The sequence below is a fragment of the Macaca nemestrina genome, chromosome 11 (genome assembly GCF_043159975.1).
Source record: "Macaca nemestrina isolate mMacNem1 chromosome 11, mMacNem.hap1, whole genome shotgun sequence".
Lineage (NCBI taxonomy): Eukaryota > Metazoa > Chordata > Mammalia > Primates > Cercopithecidae > Macaca > Macaca nemestrina.
The window spans coordinates 126603747-126624747 of record NC_092135.1 but is presented as its reverse complement, the minus strand read 5'-3'; the positions used below and the strand labels follow the sequence as shown (position 1 = coordinate 126624747).

At 37.8% G+C, this 21001-nt stretch overlaps 2 long non-coding RNA genes across 2 annotated transcripts in view; one reads left to right on the top strand and one right to left on the bottom strand.

The window, feature by feature from the left end:
- LOC139357017 (uncharacterized) overlaps positions 1–7397 on the bottom strand; it is an 89289-nt gene extending 81892 nt beyond the window's left edge. The window contains exon 1 of the long non-coding RNA XR_011609620.1: positions 7247–7397. This is a non-coding gene — a long non-coding RNA (uncharacterized lncRNA). The remainder of the gene's footprint in view (positions 1–7246) is intronic.
- Positions 1–21001, top strand: part of LOC139357018 (uncharacterized) — a 125705-nt gene that overhangs the window by 60682 nt on the left and 44022 nt on the right. The window lies entirely within an intron of this gene.

Sequence of the window (21001 nt, the reverse complement as noted above, 5' to 3'; positions counted from 1 at the left end):
TCTCCCTTGTGCCAGTCTGTGCTGTCTCATCCTTACAAGTAGCCAGCCCTGAATCCTCTCTCTCTCAGGGTACACTGTTTATTCTGCACTTAACTTCTAAAATATTCTTTTTCTTTTGCAACAAATTACTCTTTTTTTGTAATAAAACACTTTTTATTTTGCAATAAATTACGCTAAAAAAACGAAACAGCTACATTTCCTTTGCTGTGCATCTCTTGTTGAAATTTTAACTAAAAAGACAAAAACTGAGGTATCACATTAGCCGTCAACAATCCTTTATTGGTAGGTAGGTATTGATATCACTTGACTATGATCACCTTTCTCATACATATGTCTTAATGCATCTGTGTGAAAGTGTTTCTATGGTAAACATCCAGGCTAGGGACATAATTAATTCACTAAATACTATTATATTAACTTTTAAAATGGCTACACAAATGAATATTCCTATCTGTAAAGTATGAGGATTTCTATTCCTTTTTTGATAGAGTCTTTAAGAGAACAACTAAATAATAAGTTGAAATTAACTACATAAAAAGAGATGGAAGGTTAATTTTATTGTAGAGCAGCCATAGGATATTTTTTACCTGCAACCTTATGAATATGTACATAGGATACTCACATTAACTTATTAGTTCCTTCCCAGTGACTCCCTGGCTATATCTACTGAAGCAAAAAGAACCAGTTCTCTGTTTTTCTTTTCTGGACTCCTCTTATCTCTGATCCTACTGGTCCTCTTTTGGACTTCACACACAGTTCTTGACACGAGTCTGCTTTAGAATCTTTGATGCATTTGTATCCACATGTCGTCATCACCTGTGACAGATCTTGTTAACGCAATAGTTTAAAGTTTAGTTCAAATCTTTATTGCCCGAGTTTAATAAACATTTGTTTCTTTTCTGTGTTTTTCTAATGCCATGTTCTCATTCCTTTATAATACCAAAAGGTGCTTTTTCTAATCCGAGTGTTCTCTCCTTTGCTTATGTTCTGTCTTTGACTCCGTCTTTTTTGATCTCTGCAGTTGCTTCTCAGAGCTTGCTTCTGCCTGTCAACAATACAGGGACTATTTACGCTCCTTTTGGACTCAGTTTCTGAAAATGGAATTTCCCACATTGACTCAGCATGATGCTTCTTCAGTATGGCTATTAAACACCTCATCCTGCAGACTTCACTATGTCAGCTCTTAGAATGTATTTCCCATAAATGTACACACTACAGAAAAAGTAGATACTGATATAGTATTATGGAAGACCTCAATTGTATGTAAGGAAGACCTTATTTGTAATAAGCTCTGTGTTAATCTATTCATACTTATAATACCAACTTTTGCTGAAGTTCAGAAGAATATTAACCACTGAAAGTGAATTTTAAAAACATAAAGCAACATTTTGTTTTAAAAGCTTACATTTGTCCATCTGCTTTGTTGAATTCTTTCATAGTTTTCGTTTTTTGGTGTCTTCACTACATATATAGTAAAGACACAACATATATGTAGAGTTTACAATTTGCTCCATAATAATTGCAAGAATGGCCACCTTCCTTTATTCTTCTATATAAACAGAAATCACTAATTGCCAAGGTTAAAGAGAATGCTACATCCTTTGTTCTTTAGGGATTCCCCTACTTCTCTGCATGTAAGTCACATAAGAGGGCTTATGGCTCCTGTGTTTATTGTTAAAGGAAAACCTCACTGGACAGGATGAGCGAACAAAACTTGATGTTATTCCCTTACTATGGGGAAATAGGGGAGAAAGCACAGACCAAGTCTAGATGCTTAGTTCCCCTGAAATAAAGGATAGGAAAGATTTTAGCAGTTTGAGCAGGAGTGGCATCTTAGATCACCTGTGTTTGTTAATTGGCTTTACCTTAAAAAAGCTAATTTTCTCCTATCTTTGTGACAAGTGGTAGTCTTACAACTTGGAGCAGGGCTTTCGCTAAAGCTAGGCTCCCCACTTACGTATTAGGTCATTCTTGCATGGCTATAAAGAAATACCTGAGACTGAGTAATTCATAAAGAAAAGAGATTTAATTGTTTCATACTTAGTTTTGCAAGCTGTACAGGAAGGATGGCACTGACATCTGCTTGGCTTCTGGAGAGGCCTCAGGAAGTTTCTAATCATGGCAGAAGGCAAAGGGTGAGCAAGCATCTCACATGGAGAAAACTGAAGAAAGAGAAAGGGAGGTGCCACACACTTCAAAACAGCCAGACCTCATGAAACCTCATTCACTGTAGTGAGGACACCACCAAGGTTATGGCGCTAAGCCATTCATGACAAATCCACCCCATGATCCAGTCAACTCTCTCTCTCAACATTGGGATTATAATTAAATGTGAGATATGGGCAGGGACAAATATACAAACTATATCACCTTCCCGCGGAGACTGGGAGAGAAGGGCATCATCAATCTTGATGACTACATTGAAAAAGGATGACTGCAAGGTGCTTAAGAAAGACAGTCCTGGGTTGCAAAACTGGCAGAAGCCTTCTAAAAATTTACACCACAAAGGGGCAGAAAACGAATTTACAATGGCAGGTGCCTAAAGTAAATACTCTAAGAAAAGTCAGGGAGAGACCGCAGGGGTTACGGCAACTGGATTATATAAGGACAGGGTGAGAGGGAGGGCAGGTTCCTAGAAGTAGGAGAAGCCCCTCTGGGGTGTAGTCAAACTAAGGAGAACATGAAGGTTGTCTTGATCAGTAGCTATAAGGAACTGTTCTCTGTGTGTTTGCCCGTCTGCTATTTTTTCAGCAGCCTTCTCTGCTGCAGGAAAATTTGGGCCCTTCCTCTCCTCTCTGCTATGATCTCAATGTTTGTGTTCCCCCAAAGTGTATATGTTGAAATTGAATACACAGTGTGTTGGTATTAAGAGGTGGGATCTTTGGGAAGTGACCAGGTCATGAGGGTGGAGCCCTTGTGAATGAGATTAGTGCCCTTATAAAAGAAATCTGAAGCAGTTCCCCAGCCCCTTCCACCATGTGAGCATGCATAGAAGGTGCCATCTAGGAGGAATGAACTCTCACAAGACACTGAATCTGCTGGTGCTTTGATCTTGGACTTCCCAGTCTCCAGAACTGTGAACAGTACATTTCTCACAGTTTATTTCTCTTGCTTCTCTCAAGAGCAGCCTTAGGTATTTTGCTATAACAGTCTAAGATATTTTGATACAACAACACAAATGAACTGCTTTCTCTTCCCAGCATGCTGCCCTTTCTGAAAAAGTCCTGACTTCCTGGACATCTGAGAGGCTCAGAGCCCCGTTTCCCCGACAATCATCCTCTAAGCTCATGCCAGATCCTACCAGAATTTTGAGTCGCCCAGGACTCAACAGTTCATCTGACCCTGTGAGGGAGGATAGAGAATTAATCTTCCATTTATTGGCTGATACATGTACAATAGCACATAAAGGGTATCACCATTAAATTCCTCAAAGTTTCTCTTGTTACAGAACTTAATGTAGGTGTGAAACTTTGGACGGCAAGTTCTTGTACTTACAATCTCCCTAGAGTTCACCAGACTCTCTAAAGAATGCATTTCCGAGAGGTAGCAGGAATTCTTAGCCTGTACTGGTTTATCCCTCCAGGTTACACTTCCCTGTGCTCCCCTCACAGAGAGCCACACACTTTCCTGATTTAGGCAGATTATGGTCACTTCATTTCCAGACTCCTGGGAATTAATCTACTGGGTGACAGATGCTGGCTGTTCCTCTGAAGAGCAGCCTTAAAAAGCAAGATGTACCCAGGAACTGTTTCTAGTGCTGCTGTGGATAAAATGTAACCCCTTTCCTGGGAGTTGCTATCTTGCATTGCCATTGCTAGGTTATTTGCTCTCCTGTTCAGGAAGGCCATGCACTTGATCCACTGGGTGTTCAGTCTCCTTGCTGGTCTTAGACTTTTAAAGCTTCTTTAGTTTACATGTAATAATAAATCTCAATTCACATTAATTCATGTTCATGTTCTTACCACAAGTAGACAGCAACAGCAACCCCTGCCAAGTCAACCAAACAGCAAAAACAAGAAACACACTCAAAAGAACACAAGGAAATGTTTGGAGGTGATAAATATGTTCAGCAACATGGTCATGGTGATGGTTTCATAGGCGCATGCTTATATCATGAAATTATATACATAGAGTATGTGCAGCTTTTTATGTATCAATTATACATCAATAATACTTTAAAAACAGTCAGACCATTCCATTATCAAGAAGGTGGAGGGAGAAGAGAGATAAGTAACCTGGCTGTCATGGAGCTACACAAAAAAAGAAAAAAAAATGCCTACATTGGAACCAACAAACCACATACCCTCCAAAGGGAAGGAATTGTTTTTCCGAAGACAGATTTTTACAGATTACGTTCCTTTCTGGTTGAATCACAACACTGTCATTTTTTTATGAAAACATCCCCACCTTATTTTTAAGCAGAAAAACAAATTTAAAGCAGATAAAAAGCTCAAGCACAACATTTTTGAATTAAAATTTGAAGACACTATTTTGGATAGAAAGCAAGTGAAAAAATTTGCTTTTAAATTCTTTCCACCAGGCACAGTCTAGTCAACTTGTTTGACCCTTTTACAGACTTCAAATTGCACAATATTTTTAGGACTGCTGGAGGCTAAAAGGAGAAAGGACAAATTCATCCTACCAGTTAATGATAATTTTGATTACCTTGATCTCTTACATTCTGTGCTGTACATGCTAAATAGTTTTGCTATTGTTTAAGCTAATGGTCAGGAAAACAAGAGTCTATAACCAATATTAAGTTTATGTCCTAATGAAGGCAAATAGTTTAAATTAGTTTAGTGTTGGAATGAAAGAATGTATTTTAAAAATTATTTTAATTATAAAACACTAAATATATATAATGCTTATTAATTCAGTATCTCTATTTAATTGTAAACTTAATTGCCGAATGTGTATGTCCCTTAGTTTGAAATGCTGCGACCAGAACTTGAAGTTTGTTAATTAATATTAGAGCTCAATTAAACTTCTAATATATTTAATCTGGTGGTAATAATGGAGTCAAGGTGAAGGAGAGTGATACACCAAAATGTCTATAATCAAAGTGGATTAGAAGCTGTTACTAGAGTTAACAGCTTTAGGTAAAAGTTGATAATGGCCTCGTATTTCAGTCTGAAAAATGTCACTAGTCAGCATGGTATCACAGGTCAGCATGGTAGCACAGGACAGTGTTGTGGCCTGGTGACGGCTCTCCAGAAGGCCTAATCAGGTTCTCAACATTTAATTGCATTGAGGCAGGTACACATGAAAATAGTGGGGAAAGGAATAGCAGGGCAGTGGGTATCTGGAAATGCTGCAGCAGAGCTTGCACAGGGCAGCAAGGTGGAGTCACAAACCCCTGGATGATTTGCATTTGCTGAAGATCAACAAGGATGCTTTGACATAAAACCTGAATGGTAATTTTTTTTAAGTATATACGGTTGTGCCCTCAATGGTAATTTAAACATCAAGTTTTTTGGGTCATCTTCTGATTAAAGAGTAATATGTGTTTATTATTGGAAATGTGGAAAATACACAAAACATATTTATTTTGTTTAATTTAAAAATTAAATCATAACTAAGACCTGAAGCATTATTAAGGTTTGGGGTTTTATGTTGAACTCTGTTTTTCTTAGTTCGTCCCCATCTGTACATTACCTCAGGTATAAATTTCTCTATATGTTCTCTATATGGTAGCAACAACAAAAAAAAAAACCCAAAAAACAAAACAAAACAAAAAACAACAACAACAACAACAACAACAACAACAAAAACCTCCCCAGCTGGAGAGAAGTCCTCAGTCAATACCACAGGCTCAGCTTTCTCCACAGCCCTGTAGGCCATGTGCCTTTTTCCCTCTACCTTTTCTCTTTGTTTCACAGGGCCACTTCCAAACCATATCCTGTCTCTTTCTTAAAACTCATAACTTCATGTTAGGAGGCTTACCAGGCACCTTCCCTCCTTATCACAGTCTCTCTTAACTCAAGATCACTCCCCTGATTCTCTGAAGATTAGTTCCTGTTTCACAGTCATTCTTCCAAATCCAAGCCTGTTCTTGGTGATTTCAATTGTTATGCAATATGTCCTCTTTGGCCTCCTCTCCTTTAAGGAGCTAATACTTTTCACTTCTCAACATCTTATTCCCATAATTATACCTTAGAAACCTTGTCTTGCCTATATTTTTATCCCATACTATGATCACCCCCTCCATTTTTCCCCATTCTATCCCTCTGATACCCCAATGTCAACAATTCTTAGCTCCCCAGTGGGCCCTACAAGTCTTTAAGCCTTTCACTATTTCACCATCCCTCATCCCTGTCATGTCTTATTCCTTACTCGCTAAAATTCTGTCCATCTGTCCATTCATTCATTTGTTCATTTCTTCAACAAATATCATTGCTTTATTAAGTAGTCATGTAGAGCAAAGATAGGATGTAGAAGGGAAACTAGAGTAAAGAACTATGTCGATGAAAGACAAATATGTCTACTCTGATTGAGCTTACATTCAACATAAAACAATTAACAAGATAAATAAGACAAGTGAATTAAATTGATACTCAGGTGGCGAGGCTAATGGAAAGAATAAAGCAGACATGGGATGTCAGGTAGAGTGGATTTTCTGTAAAGTGGCCAGGAAAGGCCTCAGCAGCATGTAACATTTGCATGACAACTTAAAGAAAGAGGAGGACAGGGAGGGGTCCAGAGAGATACCAGGCAAAGGCAAGAGTAAATGCAAAGACCCTGAGCTGGGAGCAGGCCTGGAGGCCAGTATGTCTGCACTGAACTGAGCAAGAGGGAGAAGGGAACAGCTGGAAATGGGATCATATTGGACATGAGGTGGTGGTAGGGCTGGAAGTGATACAGAGTCAAGTTTTATAATAAAGACTTTGAATTCATAATCAGCTCCGTTTCTTCCCATCCTGCTCAACTCATCCATAACCCTGGTTAGATACAGCTCTTTGTCTGCACTGCATGAAGCTGTGCGGCCAAACTCAACTAGAATAGTGTGCTTCACCATAGTTACTGGGATTACTTTAATTTCATGATAATTCACCTCGAGAGAGCTCTTCATGTAGTCAACCATTCCCTTCCTCTCCCCACACAGCACCATGTGCCACAGCACACAAACACACATGTATACCACACACCACACATGAACATACTATCTACCACACACACACATGCAAACACATACGCCGCACACAGATACACTCGCACCAATCAGTCCAAATCAGAGGCTATTCAATACCTTCTCTTTCCTTAGCCGAACATTTCTTCTCAAACAGAAATAGGTGAATTCTGGGTCCAAGTGCATGTGAGCAAGTTGACATGGTGGCAGCTACTTGTGGAGTTTTCTGTCTGATATCTTCACTACATTCAGTCAACTAAAAGGCAAGGTTGTCATCTGAGAACAAAAATGGGAAAGGAGAAGAGAGAGGTGAGGAAGAACAGCACTAGAAGTTCCACTGCTCTAACTTTTAAAATCCCTATGAGCACAATAATTTCTCGTTCCTCTTCTACAGGAAAAGAGCATAACTGCTTACCAGAAAGTGCTGAGCTTTAGAAATGAAATGCTCCTTAGCCCCAGGGACATAAGAAGAAAATAACCACATTACACTGATTCAGGTTGCGTCACTTCCTCAGTAAGAGATGGTGTGATGAGAGATCGTTCATGGAAGTTTGCCACAGATGCAAAAATCTGTGGACTTTTGATTCAGTCCTGACAGAATTTTAATCTTGGCCCTCTCACTTCAAACTGAGTAATAAATCTCATAACCCCTCTGAGACTCAAGATTCTCATCTGAAAAATGGGGATAATCTTGAATTGTTTTTGTAAGGACTAAGTGACTAGCACATGTAAATATGTTACTATAGTTCGGCACACAGAGGAAACGTAATAAATGGAGCTTAGCAGGAACATATTCCTCTAGGTACATACACAGCATAACATTTTTAAACCATCAAATGAGTAGTCTATATAATATAGTTTCTGCTTCAAGCTTCCGTATGCCTCATGGCAGAAAGTGCAGCTTTTATCAACTCAGGGCAAACATAAGTTTTGGGAGCAATGGATTTCCCTATCCACTTTCTCCCTGGAGTGATGGCCTAATTTGACAGACTTAGGTAGTAGCATCACAGCACTGGGGAAGAAAACCCTGACCTGTCCACAGCAGCAGGATCTGAAATGCATCAGCTTCTGGTCTAGTCCACACGCACAGACACTTCTCCACACTAGCATCTGCTGGGCTCTCTGCCCACCTGTCCCTTCTCCAGTCAGATGGTCCATCCTTTTCTTCTCTGAGGAATTCTTGAGCCAAGAATCTAGGTGTTTTCTTAATGCTTCTTCTTCCTTTCCCCATAAATCTATCACTACACCCACTTAACTGCCTTCAAAGCAATACTGCAAATGCATCTACTTTTATACACTTCCCTGCGCACCATCCTAATAATGCAAGTCGTTATCACCTCCTTGAATTTCTACAGCATCCTCCCGCTTGGCTGTGCTGATTTCATTATCCTTGTGTAACTTTCCAGTTCACCACCGTGCAGTCACAGTAATCTTTTATAAAGCATAAATGAAGTACATTATTCTCCTGCTTAAAAATCTCCCAATTTCATCTCATTTCATCTAGTATCTAATATTCTTTCCCTGGTGTAGACAACCTTACCTGACCTGGATCCTGCATAATCTCTCTGACTTCATTAAGTATCAATCAACCTATCACACACATTTGCTCTCTTGTTCTTAACACTAAGCTTTTCCATAATGTATGCACCCTGTATTAGCATTCTCTGAGTGGAAGGTCCTCATTTTGATCTTTCCAACGCTGCACTTTCAGCCAATTTCTTCATTCTGCTTTAGCCTAAATGCCACTTCAGAGAGGCTGTTCTTCATTATCCAATCTAAGGTAGCTGCTCTCATCACTTTCCATCACTTCTCAATATTTTACTCTCTGTACACACATTTTTTCACTGATCGATGTTCATCTATTTAGTGTCAATCTCACTATATAATGTATATAGCACATAATACATGCTATAGTTTAGTGCAGGGACATTTTCAGTTTCATTGTTAAATTTCCACCATATGAATGGTGCTTCTGAGACTTAAGTGTTTAACAAACATGTGGTGGAAGAATGACTGGAATTCTTTTCCTGATAAGCAATAGGAAATTGATCAAGCAGAGATATCATATATGTGAAATATTTGTCTGTCTGATTGGCTACAATTGATAAAAATAATTTATAGAGTCATTGTCAATTTGGCAAAGGTAAGTAGAAATATTTTCTTGTTCTAATATTCATTTCTTTTATTAGTTGTCTAATTTTGTCTGTATTTTTATAGATATTTGCATTTATTCCTTTGTGAATCACCCACTTTTCCGTTTCACAATTCTTCTATTGGGAAGCTAATAATTTTTAATTATAAGTTTAAATCTATAGCTAATTTCCTATGTTTGTAAATGTTTTTCACTGTTATGTTTTCTTAATTGTCATGATATTTGACATAAAATTTTGAGATTTTAGAAACTTTTAAAAAATTGTCTTTTCTCTACAATATTAGCTTATTCCTTAGCCAAATATCTATTGGCCAGATTTTGTATGCCAGGCATTTTAGTTAGTGAAGCAAGCAATAAAAATTCTAATCATGATAATAGCTATAAAGAAAAACAGATAAAAGGAAAAGAGGCTGACTTGGTCATAGTGGTATGGGGGAATTGGGTAGTAAGCAGAAGTGCTGAAGAGTTGACATTTGAATTGAAGATTACAATGAGACAGCCATGGCCAGCCATGGCGGCTCACACCTGTAATCCCAGCACTTTGGGAGGGTGAAGTGGGTAGATTGCTTGCATCCAGGACTTGCTTGAGACCAGTCTGGGCAACATAGCAAGACCCCATCTCTGCAAAAAAATAAAAAATTACCCAGGCATGGTGGCACATGCCTGTAGTCCCAGCTACTCAGGAGGCTGAGGTAGGAAGATTGCTACTTGAGCCATGATTGTGACACTGCTCTTGCAACAGAGTTAGACCCTGTCTCAAAGAAAAAAGAAAAGAAAAGAAAAAAGGGAAAGAATAAGGCAGCCATGTGCTTGGCATAGCATTCTGGGAAAAGAGAAAAGCAAATTTATGCATAAAATGCTTGGCAAATTTGAGTAATAAGAAGACTAATGTGTGTGACTGGTTGTGAAACAATATGTACTAATTATTCTAGGATTATTTACTACATGATTCATCTTTTTTTAAACTCATTTGACAACTTTATTATCAGTTAAATTGTTATATGTGCTTGGGTGCAGTTTTGGACTTTCTTTTCTGTTTCATTTTTCTGTCTATTCAAACACCAATAATTATCTTTCACTTGTGGTAAAATTTTAATATTAAAATAAAATTTTAATATTTTTATTATCTGTGAAAATTCTTAATTATTGGTATTTTACAAAATTTTCTCAGTTATTCATCTTAATTTATTTTTTAAAGTTAAATTTTCCCATCATCTTGCAGTTTGTGAAAAAGCACTTCCTTATATTTTTAAATAGTGTTACTTTATTAGTATAAATTACCTCTGAAAAAGCCACATATTTGCAATGTTTTTCTTTCCATAAGAAATCTGGTTTGTTTCATCTTCAAGTCTTTTTAAATGTCCCTCCAAAATACTTAGTCCAATTCATGTAGGTCCTCCACACCTAATTTTTATTCTTTTTTTTTTCTCATTCCTAGCTTTTTGAGGTTAATATTATGTAATAAAACAGCGTTATACAAGGCCGGGCGCGGTGGCTCACGCCTGTAATCCCAGCACTTTGGGAGGCCGAGGCGGGCGGATCACGAGGTCAGGAGATCGAGACCATCCTGGCTAACACGGTGAAACCCCGTCTCTACTAAAAATACAAAAAACTAGCCGGGCGAGGTGGCGGGCGCCTGCAGTCCCAGTTACTCGGGAGGCTGAGGCAGGAGAATGGCGTAAACCCGGGAGGCGGAGCTTGCTGAGATCGCGCCACTGCACTCCAGCCTGGGCGACAGAGCGAGACTCCGTCTCAAAAAAAAAAAAAAAAAAAAACAGCGTTATACAAAAACCACTCTTGGATATCATAAGAGACAAACTAAAGAGGTCTCTTCGGTATGGCGTTTTATAAAGTCTTAGCATGTGAAGCGGCTCTAAGACAAAGTACGTTTGTGTTGTTATAAAACATTACCATAAAAAAGCCACTCTGTATTATGAACGCTGAAAATCTGAGACCTGTCTCAGTTAATTTAGAAAGTTTATTTTGCCAAGGTTGTGGACGCATACCCACGACACAGCCTCAGGAGGTCCTGATGGCATGTGCCCAAAGTGGTCAGAACACAACTTGGTTTTATACATTTTAGGGAGACATGAGAGATCAATTAACATAGGTAAAATGAACATTGATTCAATCCAGAAAGCTGGAACAACTTGAAGCAAAAGCAGGACAACTTGAAGCAGACAGGGGCCTTCCAGGTCACAGGTAGGTGAGACACAAATGGTTGCATTCTTTTGAGTTTCTGATTAACCTTTCCAAAGGAGGCAATCAGATATACATTTATCTCAACAAAGGGATGACTTTGAATAGGATGGGAGGCTGGTTTGCCCTAAACAGTTTCCAGCTTGAATTTTCTCTTTAGCTTAGTGATTTTGGGGGCCCAAGATATTTTCCTTTCACATTTCCCCCCTTTTGTTTTTAAAAATCTCTTGGAGAAAGCATTTTAGAAGAAAATAAATCTCTAGTGCCAGGTTTTGTCTGATCTCTTATGGCTAGGATGGTTTATTCCTAGACAGGTAGGTCCCAAGTTATTAGGAAATCTCATTTTTAAAAGGTTTTGAAGTCTCATGTCCTGTGAAGAGAAAATAGGGGGAGGAAGAACGAAAAACACAATGAACAAAAGAACAATCCTGGAAAATTGATATAGGCTACATTACTCTGAAGTCCATACATTAGTAGGCAGGTATGAAAGTGGCTTATTTATGTAAATAGGTTGTGGTTATATTTTTCTGAAGTTTAAGTTGTCTAGCTTCAGCTCACAGGGCTTTATGAAGGCATAGCATAGTTTTCACTGACTCTAAATAAGAAAAAAACGGGAAAAAAGAAGGAAAAGAATTAAAAACATTATTTTTAAGACTTGTAGCCAAGAAAAATTAGAATTAGGTCCAAACGATAGAACATAATAAAAATGGAAAAACATCAGGCAAGACTAGAATCTAACAACAAATGTACTATAGTTTCGGAAACATATTTTTTCTCTCCAGTTTCTCATTTTTACAAAAGAAAAATCATGGTAGGACTGGTTTGCTTTATTATACTTGGCCTAATTATTTCTATATAGTAAAGCAATAATAATTATATATCTACATAGGCTTTTTAATTGGCTTTGATGAAACTTTGTTCCATAGAAGGAATATCAGATAAGACTTTTTTAAAGCCTAGCCAAGTCATGGATTTGTGCCATCAAATAACTATGAGTTGGGTGATCCTGTCCTCTTGAGGTTCCAAGATAAACTTGAGGCTCCTGGGCCTTTCAGAAAGTGACATTCTTTACTTACCAGAGGTCAGGAGCCCTCTATAGGGGCTGTGTAGACAAAGGTAGGAGGCAAGTTTTTAAAGGGACTGTTATTGACTCCATAAGTCAAGTTTGATTCCTTAAAGGAAAGCACACCATTCCAGTCAAAGCCTTGGCAAAATAACCAGCTTCTCCAGTTGTGTCCTGTAATAAATGAAAACAGATTCTTATGCACTTATGTAAATAACTGTATTGTCACAAGTTAAGAATACTCACAAATGGTTTCCAAATTCTGGAGAAATCAGGTAGAGAGAAATAAATATGCTCCAAAATTTGTTCATAGGAGTGTACTTTACTCAATTGTTAAAAGTGTAAATAGCTTAAAAGAAAAGTCTTCTTGGCTCTGAAAAACAAAACAAAGGATTGCAACTTTTTAACCTAAAAGTTAAAAAGATTAGTCTTCTATTAGTTCAGTTCATGCAGTTAACTCCTGTTTTGCCTGACATTCATGATCATTTTAGCTCTCTGTGAGAGTCCTGAACATTTTTTTTCTCTATTCTAATGTTACAATCTCCAAAGTTATCAGAAACCTGAATTTAAGACAACCTATTAGAGTTCCATAGCTGATTACAAAACCACCTTCTGTGGAGGACTAAAACAAGACAACAATTGTCTGTGGATGACAAAAGGTTCTAGGACAGCCCTAGTCAAATACACAATTAACAAGAAAATTTGTTACTGCTGTGGTACACAGTAATTTAACAATTATAATTATTACTGATAATGTACACTAAGTCATATCAGAATTATAGGAGTTTCCCATGATTTTGGAATACCAATAACATATTTACACAAATACAGCCTAAAGAAAACCAAACACCATTGCATATATGACAATGTTTCCTGTATAATTTTTATACCAAGTAAGCCAAATTATGTCATTTTTGGACTTTAGGGAACCTAATATTTTAAATGATTAATTAGATAAGAAAAAGACATAATTTGTAATTTGATTTTGGAAACTTTGTCAAATATTAAAGGTTTAAAACACTTAATATCACAAGTCATTGTAAATAAGTCATTCATTTGACCAAAGTGATAGCTCAAGGATTTTTGAATAAAAGGTGAAAACCTTCATTTTTTGAGAGAGAAGACTTAATTTTCCAAACAATAAGCTCTGATAAAAACAGCATAAAGACAATTAAATTTGTTTTTTAAAATTTTGCATACAATCTATAAAATTTTTATCCAGAACATAAAATATAACTCTCATAAGCTTTTCGTAACTTTTACAGCCTTTTTTTGGGGTCAGTTAATGCTTCAAGAAAATCTTGTTAATCTGACACAGGTCCCTATGCTGGTCTTGCATGAATGTGCCTTTGACATTAATGATTAATTTATAAAGAAACTGAACTTATTTTATCTCTCAAAATCAGCCCTTATAATCTCACACCCACTTCTTCCATGCTAGTGACTGGGCCTTGGGGAGTTGAATAGCTTTAATTTCTGCCCCAGTGTTTCAGGAATGCAGTTTATTTTTATTGGAATTTTCTACTTGGCATAAAGATGTGGTTTTAGTTGCTGAGTTGCTGTCATTGTTTAACATTTAGCAGGACTTGGTGTTCATTTTTAGACCCAGGAGTCAAAGCCCTGTAAGTCAATGTAACAAGCCCTTTTAAAGTGCATACAGAGAGATACATGGATGTAATAACCTTAATTTTAAAAAGAAAATTTTAATCTCAGTTTTTTTCCTAAGCAAATCAAAGCTTAATAATAATATGAAAACTTGATCATAAAGAAGGTTTTTTTTAAATGAATCCTCTTATTTTGACATACACAGACCATTCATGATATGCTTGGACTTTGTTTTTTCCTGAACATCCTTCTTTCTTAAACAACCAGTCATATTATTCTAGGACAAAATTTACTATATAATTCTTTCTGATACAAAATTATTTCTCTTTAAGCTTTCTTACCACAAAAAAACCCTTTATTTTTTATAACTTTCTTTACATCTGTAATAGCATGTTTTCAAACTATTGATCAAGATGTACCTGAGACTAGGTGATTTATAAAGAAAAAGAGTTTTAATGGACTCACAGTCCTACATGACTGGGAGGCCTCCCAGTCATGACCCCCACAACATCTCTTTTATTTCCTTGTTCCTTTTCCCTTGTTTTATACATGACCTTTAAATAAGCCTTGAAATAGACAAAAATTGTTCACCTTTTTTAAAAGGACACACTTTTTTTTTAAGAAAAAATGTTTTCTTACAAATATATTTTTATTGGAAATATACCCAAATAATGAAATACTTATTATTTAATTTAATATAACTTTAGATTCTAAATTATGAAGAGTTTATCTACAAGTATTCATCCTATACATTTACCTAATTATTTACTTAGATTATTTATGAAAACTGAGATAGTCATCATTTAAAGTTATGAAACCACCATTGCAAAATTATAACTAAGACAGTGAAAAAGATTTGACTTACCTGACTTCAATCTTGCTTTTAAGCTCTAACCTGCCCTTGTTCATTCCTGAGCATAGGCTGAACTAACTTTGAGAACAACTTAGTTTATAGTTTAGCTTTGAAACAAAGACATTAACAAATCTTACTGCCTGTGGGCTAGATCACCTAAAGTCACAAGATTAGAAGTTACGATAATCTTACTGAATTTAAGATGCAGTTATTTTTATTAAACTAATATCAATGTCTTATTTATTAAAGATTACACGAAGATCATTCTGCTTTGGGCTAGATTTATAGTTTTTTAACCCCTTTGCCCAGTTTTGACACCTTATAGCATTTGGCAGGGATAAGTATAAAATTTCTTGATTAATGAATGCAAACAAAAATGTATGCTGGCAAATTCTTAAGACATTTCTAATGTTATTTTAGAAATAATTTTAAAGTCAGCTTATTTATTAAAGATTTTAAGTCACATGAACTTGAAATAGCATTTGACTAGTTTTTTTTTTCTTTAGTATCTGATTTAAGCACTTTTATTTATTTTTTAAGCCAATTAATTAGAGGTCTTTTATATACTTTTTAGTAGTGAAACATTGTGTACACAACACATAAATATGTAGATGTACTAGGCCTGCTGAAAAATGTGTATCTTATAGATTAATAAAGATCTTTTTTTTCCCTTCTTCTTTTTTTTTTTTTTTTTGAGATAGAGTCTCACTTTCTTGCCCAGGCTGCAGTACAATGGCACAATCTTGGCTCATGGCAACCTCCACCTCCTGGGTTCAAATGATTCTCTTGTCTCAGCCTCCCGAGTAGCTGGGATTACAGGCATGTGCTGCCATACCTGGGTAATTTTTGTATTTTTAATAGAGTTGGGGTTCCACCATGTTGGCTGAACTGGTCTCAAACTCCTGACCTCAAGCAATCCACCCACCTTGGCCTCCCAAAGTGCTGTCATTACAGACGTGAGCCACCATGCCCAGCCTTCTTCTTTTTAAGTCTTACCCTAGGCAGTTGTCAGCTAAATTTTCAACTGAACATAAAATTTTTTTTTTTTTTTTTTTTTTTTTTTTTTTTGAGACGGAGTCTTGCTCTGTCGCCCAGGCTGGAGTGCAGTGGCCGGATCTCAGCTCACTGCAAGCTCCGCCTCCCGGATTCACGCCATTCTCCTGCCTCAGAGATTTATTATAAAGGCCTTCAAATATATACACACATGCATATACATACACACATACACACACAAAGGTTCTATAGCTTTTACTTCAGTACTTTAGCCATGATATAAATACAAATTTGCTGGTTTGCAAACAAATAAACAAAAAATGGTTACATCCAAACAGTGACTTTTATCTCAGTAGAAAAGTAACAGCAGGTACAAAGCAGGCAAAAAAGAAAATAGAAAAACAGGGACTCTAGGAACTCTATAACTTGCAGGTTGACCTTAGGGCTCTTTTTCCTTAATGTAGATGTGCATAAAGACCATATGACTTCCATTTTACTCTGGCAGGTAGAGGTGCCTTAAAACCTATGGAGTGGCTCAAAAAAGGGGTCATTCTCTTTGTCTTCTCTACATTCTTCGTTTATTTGTTTCCTGCTTTTTTTTTTTTTTTCCCCATAAAGTAGGGACTGAGCTGTGGCCTAGGGTTTTTGTATGGTGGATTGATGTGTGCTGCTTGTGGGCAGGACTCCACAGTCTGTCACCACTGAGTTTTTCCCACCCTCTTATGTGTGTCAGTTTCTCTCTCTAGAGGCCTATGACCTCTGAGAGGGCTCAAAACACTGGGTGATCAGCCCTTGCATGCGTTTTCTGGATGAGACATTTTTAAAATTAATTTTTGTTGAGGATTTCCCTGCAGGGCCGCTGCATGCTGTTGGGGGTCAATGCCTCAGACACTCCCACAAGGCCCCCGTTCACAAAGGGGTACCTTTCAGCTGGGAGGAGCAAATATCCTTTCTCCTCAGAGCTGAGGAAACTCAGTCTCTCATTTACCTATGAAAACAACAATTCAGTTCCTCATGCAAATGTGCACAGACGAACAGAATTGAGATCAATTTAGGGAGAAAAAGCAATACAGAAGACTCCTTAGAATGTGTCTCCTAACTAAAATTTGGATTCTTAAACAACAGCTTCCTAAAAGAGAGAAAAAAGAAAAAAAATAGCCAAGACCACTTCCTGTAAATTGTACTAGGCCACTCATAACTTTGTAGCTCTCATCCACCATTATACACGTCAAGTTCAAATCCTCTCACAGTGCAAGGACATTTCTGTTACCCCCAAAGCCAAAAAGGTCAGGTCATGCAATACAAGAAAACAGAGCTTTAGACCTAAGAAGAATCTGTACATGGCTCTTGGAATTCCACAAAGAAACACCCAAAATAGGTGAGTGGTGCCTTTGTTCTGAATTCTTTAAAGGGGTTCAAGTCATTAGATACTTTGTATAGATATTTTTTGGTACTGCAGATGGCAAAGGGAGAAGGAGGTATAGGGTGGAAGAAAAGTAGCAAATGAAAGAATTTTTTTTTTTTTTTAATACAGGAAGCAAACACAGAAACCAAGCACTTGGTTTTTTGATATTTTTCTTTTGGTTTCTTCTTTTGTGGCTGTGAGGAATTTTGGTCAGTTTAGAGAGGCTTTGGTACCTTAATTTAGAATTCTCACTCAGATTTGACCAAGTCGGATAGAGTTGGTCAAATCTGATAGGAGAAAGACAAAACAAACAAGAGCAACAAAAACCCCAACAACATGATCACTGAGCACTCTAACGGTAAAGAGAGATTAGGACCTTCTGGTTGTTAAGTGTTAGCCAAGACAAAACACCAATTCAGCTACTTACCTAGGAATGGGTCTCAGGCTGAAGACTGTTTTCTATCCTCCTAGAAGGAGGAAAAGACTCAAACTGCTCTTCCCTGCTGGGAGCGAGCTCAAACTTCATAAAGGAGTTACCTGCCTTCCATCATCATGGCAACAGGAAATCGTGTCTTCCTTGTTGAATGCAAGTAAAACTTTAAAAGAAAAAGGAGTTGTACAGCAAAATATACTTTAGATCTTGACCAAATTTGGGGAGATCAGGGATTCTCTGGAAGGGGTGCTCCCAGAATTCAGCAAATTGTCCTATTGGTATGAGCCATCAAGTTAGCTCATGCTGGTACCAAGCACCAGTAGGTGATTTTTCAAAGGTCAACATCTCCAGAATCCCTTCATGGTTACCAAAATGTAACCATGAATCCCTCATGGTTACATTTTGGTAATGTAAGAATCCCTTCATGGTTACCAAAATGTAAACTCCAAATCAGAATCCCTTCATGGTTACCAAAATGTAAACTCCAAAAATCTGAGACAGGTCTCAGTTAATTTAGAAAGTTTATTTTGCCAAGGTTGAGGACACATGCCCATGACACACAGCCTCAGGAGGTCCTGACGACATGTACCCAAGGTGGTCAGAGCACAGCATGGTTTTATACATTTTAGGGAGACATGAAACATCAATCAACATGTGTAAAATGAACATTGGTTCAGTCTGGAAAGGTGGGACAACTCAAAGCAGGGAGGGTGCTTCCAGTTCACGGGGAGCTAAGGGGCAAATGTTTGCATTCTTTTGAATTTCTTATTAGCCTTTCCACGGGAGGCAATCAGATATGCATTTATCTCAATGAGCAGAGGGATGACTTTGAATAGAATGGGAGGCAGGTTTGTCCTAAACAGTTCCTAGCTTGAATTCTCCCTTTAGCTTAGTGATTTTGGGGGCCCTTTCACAGCATAATAATATGTGCTTTGATACCAGTTCCCCACAATGGTTTTCAGGAAATGCCACCAACAGCTATGTGACCAGGGCAATAAGTTTACCCTCACTCAAAGCTTGTTCCCTTCCAAGCAAAATGAACATAATTGTGTGCCGGATAGTGTTGTTGTAAACTAAGCAGAGTAATGTATGCTAAGCAAGTTGTATGGAACCTAGCACAGAGTAAGCACTCAACAAGTGTTCGTTCCTAATATGGGAAAGCTTCTCTGGGACATAATTAGGGCAAAAATGAACTAGAATGTTGAAAAGCATAATTTTTCTTTAGCTGTAATTTTTTCTCCTTGTCTTTAACTTTGCACCTTCAAAAGAATACACTTTGTTTGTTTGTTTGTCTGTTTGTTTTGGAGACAAAGTTTGGCTCTTTTTGCCCAGGCTGCAGTCTTGGCTCACTGCAGCCTCTGCCTCCCAGGTTCAAGTGATTCTCCTGCCTTAGCCCCCGCAGGTAACTGGGATTACAGGCCCCCACCACCACACCCAGCTACTTTTTCTATTTTTCATAGAGATGGGGTCTTACCATGTTGGCCAGGCTGGTCTCAAACTCCTGACCTCCGGTAATTCACCCGTCTCGGCTTCCCAAAGTGCTGGGATTACAGGTGTGAGCCGCTGTGCCCAGCCAAAAGACTACATTTTGAAGCATTCCTTTTTTTTTGAAATGGTACTTTATTATTTTATTAGTTTCCCTTGGTTGCTATAACAAATTATCACAAACTTGGTGACCAAAACAAAAGAATTTCATTTTCTCACCTGTGTGGAAAATGGAAGTACAAAATCGTATCACTGAGCCAAAATCAAAGTATCAGAAGGGCCATACTCCCTCTAGAGGCTTTAGTGCAGCAGCTCCCAGCCTTTTTTGGAAGGCAATTTTTCCAGGGACCAGTGGTTGTGGGTGGGGGGTAGTTTCAGGATGATTCAAGCACATTACATTTATTGTGCACTTTATTTCTATTATTTTTACAGTGTAATATATAATGAAATAATTATAACTCATTATAATGTAGAATCAGTGGGAGACCTGAGTTTGTTTTCCTGCAACTATACAGTCCTATATGGGGGCGATGGGAGACAGTGACAGATCATCAGGCATTAGATTCTCATAAGGAGCTCGAAACCTAGATCCCTTGCATGTACAGTTCACGATAGGGTTCGTGCTCCTATGAGAATCTAATGCTGCTGATGATCTGATAGGAGGTGGAGCTCAGGCAGCAATGCAAGCAATGGGGAGCTGCTATAAATACAGATGAAGCTTCACTCGCTCGACCACCACTCACCCCCTGCCGTGCAGCCTGGTTCCTAACAGGCCAGGGATTGGTACCAGTTCATGGTCCAGGGTTTGGGAACCCCTGCTTTGGGGGACAGTCTGTTTCTAGCTCCTTCCAGCTTCTGGTGGCCATGGCATTCTTTGGCTTACAGTCATATCACTCCAGTCTTCGAGGCCAACATTTAAAAATCTCTCTCTGTTCTATTTTTACATTTCTCTTTATGTGTGATCAAATCTCCCTCTGACAGGTAAGGATACCTGTGATTACATTTAAGCCTCAACTGGATAATCCAGGATCATCTCCCAATGTGAAGATCATTGACATATTGGCAAAGTATTTGACATAGAAGCCAATATTGACAGGATCCAAGGATTCAGAACTTTTAGCCTGGGGGTCATTATCCACACTACTACAATCATGTTCTGCTAAAGATAATTTAAAACAATACAGAAATACTGTTATACATTTAAAATAAATTGGAAAAGTCCTTGTCAAAAATAGAAATAACTTTTTTTCATAGGTGATATGTTTTCTCCATTTCAGACAAATCCTTCTAAAGTTTAAGGAAATTGCTGAACAACTTTGTTGTTCTGGCTGCTTCTTGAGGGTGTTGTGATAGGGCAGGAATCTTGAATACTGCAGGGCAGATGGATGCTGTGCTCAAAGAAAATCGAAACCTGATACCTCAGGAGTCCATGTTTTAATATTTTTCAACTCCAGAGACTCTGGAACAATCTATTCAGAACCTTTGAAACACAGCACAATAGGAACAGCAGAAGGCAGACACAGTGTGAAGCATGACTGAGGTCCAAGGCTTAGCCTAGATTATGATTATTCTACCACCTGAAGCTTCTAACTTAATAGGACATATAGAAAAATGGTTTCTTGCCGGTTTCCTTTGTGATATTGGAAATAACAGAACAGCCTAAGCTTCCGTGTTATTGAATTACTTC